Here is a 7,074-nt window from a genome sequence, read left to right as displayed (position 1 = left end):
ACAGTTAAGTATCCACAATTCACTGAATCCGTTCTTCAACGAGGCGACAGAGGCTGGGATGACCAAGTTATTCTTCAGTGGTATGCTCCTCTTACATTCCACTACAAGATGCAGGGCATGACACATGACAGCTACCTTTCTAGCGCTGACTACAGGAATGATCACATCATTACTTATTCTTATTATAGAATGTAGTTAACCTTAAACCACTCAGATGGAAAATACCGTGTAACACCACGCCAGTATGGCGACTTGCGTGTCCTTAACCTTACCCAGTAATCCTACCAGGGAAATGGGACCTAAAGTTTCGTGTGTAATCCGAACCATATGTTGTTCCTGGTGAATCATCGCATCATTAACAGGCAAAGGCAGACTGAAATGCGCTGCCTGACAAAAATGTGAAGCACTCAGAAGGCGAGGAGGAAATCAGATGAAACTACAAGAGTTGAGTGGGTATCTGGTGTTATATCACTGATTACAAAATCGAGAATAGTCCACCTCCATAGCTCAGCAGTCAACGTAGATAGCAGCCATGCGGATGACCTGGGTTCGATTCCCAGTATTGGCAAGGATTTTTCCTGGTATGAGGTGCTAATTAAGGAGCTACATGAATGAGACGTAGCGGCTATACTATGTGGGAAGTTAACAAAATGACTGGGAGGGCAGTGTGCTGACCATGTGCACCTCCACACTGCATCTGCATGACGCCACAGGCAGAGGATGACACAGTGTCCAGTTGACATCCCTTGTGTCTTCGAGACCTGGACGAGAAGTTCGTAAAAAATCGAGTCAAATTTACAAAGAACTTGGCAATATGAGTCCACTTATCAAAATGACGTTGGGCCCCCTCCGGCTTGGATACATGTACTGATTCTGTTGTAAGGGTACCATACAGCCATTGTACCATCTCCTCGGGAAAGCAGCCCCAAATCTATCGTAACTGTTGCTTGATGTCCTAGTTACTGGTACTGGGATCGAGTTGATATCCGAGCTGGTCCCAGCCATGTTCTATCGCTGATAAGTCTGGGGATCGCACTGGCACGGGAGTACTTCAACATCGTGCAGGCAGTTCATAGATACACACTCCATGTGTGGACCAGCATTGTCCTGTGTAAAAATGGCTCTGTGGTACTGGCACACGTGAGGTCGCAGGATGTCCGTGGCGTATTTTTGTGCTGTCAAAGTCCGCTCAGTCACTACCACCTGTGTCCTGAAGACATACCCAACAGATACCCACACAATGCCGCCAGGAGTAACAGTGCTGTGCCACCAAAATACCTTACAACAAGTCAATCACCATCTCCGCAAACAGAACATCGTTTTTTCCACTAAAAAGCATTGGAGAATGGGAGATCTTCCCAGGTAGCTACCGTACTTTTCGACGATGGTCAACTGGGGTAGTGAAGAACTGTGATTCATTGCTGAACACAATGCTACACCATTCATCAGTGGTCTACGCTCCCTGAACACGACACAACTCCAAAAACAGTCGTTTGGATTGTGGTGTCAACAGAAGCCTTCATATGGGATGGTAATTCTATAACGCAGCTGCTGCTACTCTCCAACCAATGATGTACAGTAGTGCGTTCATTACTTCTTCGTAAATGGTAGGCGCAGATGTGAAGGCGTTGCAATGAATGCGGCAAGCCTCCCTTGTGGTAACTAGACATGCTCGACGAGTATACGGCATCTCTGCGTCCTTTACAGTGACAATATCTGACAGTGTTTACACCACTTCCATACCCTGCTACGCCTAGTAATAACACTAAACATGAACAACCCGAATATACTCTGTTGACCGTTCTACTGGACTTAGAGAATTGCAACTCTGACCATTCACATACCCACCAATGGTGCATACGTATGCACCAAAGTTTGTGTCCATGAATCAGCACATTTTAAAAAGTATCGCTCACGCGAAACTCAGCTTGCCCTTTTCTCGCATGATATGCTTCGAACTATGAATGAACGCAACAGGCAGATTCCATATTCCTAGGTATCCGAAAAGCATTTGACATGGTGCCCCCACTGCAGACTGTTAACGAAGGTATGAGCGTACGGAACAGGTTCCCAGATATGTGAGTGGCTCGAAGATTTCTTAAGTAACAGAACCCAGTACGCTGTTCTCGACGGCGAGTGTTCATCAGAGACAAGAATATCGTCAGGAGTGCTCCAGAGAAGTGTCATTTTCTGTAAACATAAATGATCTGGCGGTAAAGATAAACGGTAATATGCGGTTGTCTGCTAATGATGTTATGGCGTACAGGAAGACGACTTCGATGAGTGACTGTAGGAAGATACAAGATGACTTAGGCAAAATTTCTAGCTGGTTTAATGCAGATTAGTAGGAAAAATAAACCCGTCATGTTCGAATACATTGAGGTGAGAAAAGTCATGGGATACTTCCTAATATCGTGTCAGACTGCCTTTTGCCCAGCATATATCTGGGAACCTATTCCGTGTGCTCGTATGCAACAAGACGTGACATGGACGCAACAAGTCATTGCAAGTCCACAGCAGAAATATTGAGTCATGCTGTCTCTATAATTGTCGATAAGTGTTGCCGGTGCAGGATTTTGTGCACCAACTGACCTCTCGATTGCCGGCCGCTGTGCCGGAGCGGTTCTAGGCGCTTCAGTCCGGAACCGCGCTGCTGCTTACGGTCGCAGGTTCGAATCCTGCCTCGGGCATGGATGTGTGTGATGTCCTTAGGTTAGTTGGGTTTAAGTACTTCTAAGTCTAGGGAACTGATGACCTCGGATGTTAAGTCCCATAGTGATTAGAGCCATTTGAACCATTTTTGACCTCTCGATTATGTCCCGTAAATGTTCGATGGGATTCAAGTCGGGCGATCTGGCTGGCCAAATCATTCTATGTAAATACAGCCCACACCAATATGGAGCCACCATCAGTTTACACAGAGCCGCGTTGCTAACATGGGTCCATGACTTTGTGGAATCTGCGCCATACTCGAAACCTACCATCAGCTCTTACCAACTGGAATCGGGACTCATCTGACCATGTCAGGGTTTTCCAGTCGCCTAGGGTCCAACCGATATAGTCACTAGCTCTGGAGAGGCACTGCAGTCGATGTCGTGCTTTTAGCGAACGAACTCACGTCGGCCGTCTGCTGACATAGCGCATTAACTCTAAATTTCAACCGCACTGTCCCAACAGATACGTTCGTTGTATGTCCACTTTGATTTCTGAGGTCGTTTCACGCAGTGTTGCTTGTCTGTTGGCACTGACAATTCTGCTGCTCTCGGCTGTTAAGTGAAGGCAGTCGGCCATTGCGTTGACTGTGGTGAGGTAATGCCTGGATATCGGAATATTGAATTCCCTAACTGTTTCCGAAATAGAATGTCCCATGCGTTGGCTCGAACCGTTCCATATTCGATCTGCTAAATCCAGTTGTGGGGTGATAATCAGGTCAGAAACATTTTCACGTGAATCACCTGAGTACAAGTGACAGTTCTGCCAATGCGCTACCTATCGTCATCTGTATGTTTGCATGTCGTTATTCCACGACTTTTGTCACCTCTGTGTACAGCATTGGTAGTGTGCCGCTTGACACAGTCACGTCGATTAAATATCTAGATGTAACATTGCAAAGCGATATTAAATGGAAAGAACGTGTAAGTATTGTAGTAGGGAAGGCGAATGGTCGACTTCGGTTTATTGAGAGAATTTTAGGACAGAATGGTTCATCTGCAAGGGAGACCTAACATAGGACAGTAGTGCGACCCATTCCTGAGTACTGCTCGAGTGTTTGGTATCCTCATCACGTCGGAGTAAAGAAGCACATCGAAGCAATCCAGAGACGGGCTGCTAGATTTTTTTATTGGTGGGTTATGACACGCAAATATTACGTAGGTGCTTCAGGAACTGAAATGAGAATCCCTGAAGGGAAGGCGACGCTCTTTTCGAGAAACATTATTGAGAAAATCTAGGGAACCTATATTTGAAGCTGACTGCAGAACGATTCTACTGCTTCCAAGACATTTCCCGTAAGGAAGATAAGATGAGACTAATTAGGGCTCGTAAGGAGGGATACAAACAGACCTTTTCCTCTCGCTCTATTTGCGAGTGGAGCGGTAAAGGAAATGACTAGTAGTAATACAGGGTCCCCTCCGCCATGCACCGTACGGTGGCTTGTGGAGTACGTATGTAGTTATTACACTACCATCCGACCATGTCTTCTGGGTGCTTCACTTTTTTTGGCAGGCAATGCATATCCTGGTCTGCCTGGGCTTCAATTCCACGAACTTTCTGTTTTTAGGCACGTACTTTAGCGCTAGACCACCAGTCTCGACGCCATACAGATATGTTCCCCTATGTAAGCGTTAGGACACTACACATAGCTGTTTTATATGCATATGCTAAGGCAAAAATTTCCTATACAGCTAATATAGTATTTGCAAGATGGAACGCTCTTTAGAGACAACGCGTTCTAACATCGTCCTCACGGTGCACGTGAAAAGACCAGCTCCTGCTCGATGTCAAAAATGAATCTCCCATGTTTCGGCGTCACGCAATACGACCACGTCCAAACACCCAATTATAAACCGTCTTACCTATCCTGCACTCAAGTATCACATGAAATCAAATAGCCCAGTCAACGACTACTAAAAACGATCGAACAGAGGGAAAAAAACGTATAGTTGCAAATTTTTGTAGAATTCTAAAAGGGAATGTCACGACCATCGTTCTAAAAATACCACGGGTAGGGTGTGAGCGTGGGAATGGGAGACATTTGAAGGTCACTTTTTATGTTTCTTTAAATAATTCGAAAACGGCGGCTTCTAGCGAAAATGTTTCCCAGTAAAAAATTAAACCACATTAAATTTCTTACAAAAAAGGTACAATTAATTTTTTTCTCTAGGACTAATAGTTTCCGTGTTGCAGCGGATTAAAGATTCACAGATTATTAGAAACAGTGTTTTAATGGCATAAAAGTAATGTTTACTGTGAAATGAAGTGGGTTAAGAACAGATATTAAATGTTTATACCACATCGAAGTGCAATACACAGCCTTATTAAGGGATGAAGTGTGTTCTAGAGGTGTAACAAGATGGAGAAATTAGGATGCAGCGTAGAAGAGCGAGGGTATTTAGGTCGCCGGATTGTGATATACACTTCCTTCCTTCAAACGTCTGCAAACTGGACAGCGAAAAGGCGATTTCCCACTCTCTTTACACCACAACGTCTCAAGAACCAGTACTGGGTTTTCACAAAGTTATACAGACCTTTCTGCAACTCTCCTTGTGAATCAGAGGCAACAGAGCGCACGGGCACACCCAGGAGAGGGGTGGGGGGGGGGGGGGTGAGAGGGGGAGGATGGTATTTATTTTCCACAAATTGCATCAAATATACATGAAATATAGGTATGAGATACTAGTAATATTAACGCAAGAAACACATATAGACAGAACCAGCAAGCAGTTATACACTGCTAGACGGGAAACCGATTCTAGTCATCCGGTACGGCAGCTGTAGCGTTCTTCTGGGAAAGACAACTTCAACCACCACAAGCGCTACTCGCTTTTCACTTTACAGGCAGACTATACTTCCCCATTATGTACTGTTCAGTTCCCTTATGTGAGTAGGCATATTAACTTCACTGAACTCGTGGTTATATAGTGGAGGTATTTTCAGGTTTATGAAAATGAGTAGGTATTTGCAGTTGTTAAGTGAGCTGTTATGTAAAAAGTTCAACAGTTGGAGTTGCCGAATGCCTACTACCACGCTGAAGAACCTGCCTCAAATGTAACGTGCTGTCAATGTGCATTTGGCAGTCGAAGATAGCAAAATTAAATCCAAAGTTTTAAATTTCACGTTCAAGAAATCGTTCACACAGCAGAATCGTACAAACTTACCATCATTTGACCATCGAAAGACATCGTAAAAAGCTTCCCTGACGTTGAGAAACAACTGAATGGTTTGAAATAAAATAAATCACCAGGTCCACATGGAATCCCAGTCCGGTTTTACAATGAGTACTCTACAGCATTGGCCCCTTACCTAACTTGCATTTATTGTGACTCTCTCGCCCAGTCCCTAGCCACTGGAAAAAAGCGCAGGTGACTCCAGTACATAAGAAGGGTAGAAGAACAGACCAGCAAGGTTACAGACCAATATACCAAATTTCGGTTTGCTGTAGAATCCTTTAACATATTCTCAGTTCAAAATAATAACTTTCTAGAGACTGACCAGCTTATGTTCACGAAACAGTGTTGTTTTAAAAAAGAAAGATCGCTCTGGCGAAACTCTGCTTGCCCTTCTCTCACATGACATACTGCGAACTATGGATTAAGGGAAACAGCCAGATTCCATATTTCTAGATTTCCGGAAGGCGTTTGACACTGTGCACCATTACAGGCTGTAAGCGCAGGTACAAGCATATGGAATAAGTTCACAGATATGTGACTGGCTCCAAGATGGCGAGTGTTCATCAGAGATAAGGGTATCGTCGGTATTGGAACAACACCATTTCTGCCCCAAAGTACAATTATCCAAGATGGCGGCGCTGATGTCATCCAATATGGCGGATTTTGGCGGGAAGTTTGAATATTGTTGGGAAAGTGCCACGACCCCCTCGCCCTTAAAAATGACAGGAACTTCAAATTGCAACAGGATAATGCGTCACACCAAAAAAATGGCGGAAGAAATGGATTTCTCTTTATTATTTAACCAGTTTCAAGTATGCGTGATCGCCACAAGCTCTAGAGCCCAACTGACTTAGTTGATATCGTCGCCACCAGAGAGCATCACCATGACATCATCCAAGATGGCGGATTTTGTCGGGAAGTTTGAAGTTTGACGGGAAGAAGGTCAATTGGGCTACCACCACTAACATAACCCCTCTCCCCCCAGGAAATGGTGAGATGTTCAAATTCCAACATGATAATCCGTCACACCTAGGAAAATGGCGGGGAAAATGCACTTGTCTTTATTATTTAACCAATTTCAAGCAGATGTGTCCGCCACTGAGTCTGGCATCCAACTAGCTTAGTTCATATCAGTGCCACCAGACGGTGCTCTCCTGACGTCAATCATGACGCAAGTACCGTTATT

Source organism: Schistocerca americana, chromosome X (genome assembly GCF_021461395.2).
Source record: "Schistocerca americana isolate TAMUIC-IGC-003095 chromosome X, iqSchAmer2.1, whole genome shotgun sequence".
In the NCBI taxonomy this organism is placed as follows: domain Eukaryota; kingdom Metazoa; phylum Arthropoda; class Insecta; order Orthoptera; family Acrididae; genus Schistocerca; species Schistocerca americana.
The sequence above is the reverse complement of the archived record's forward strand: the minus strand, read 5'-3'. Positions refer to the sequence as shown.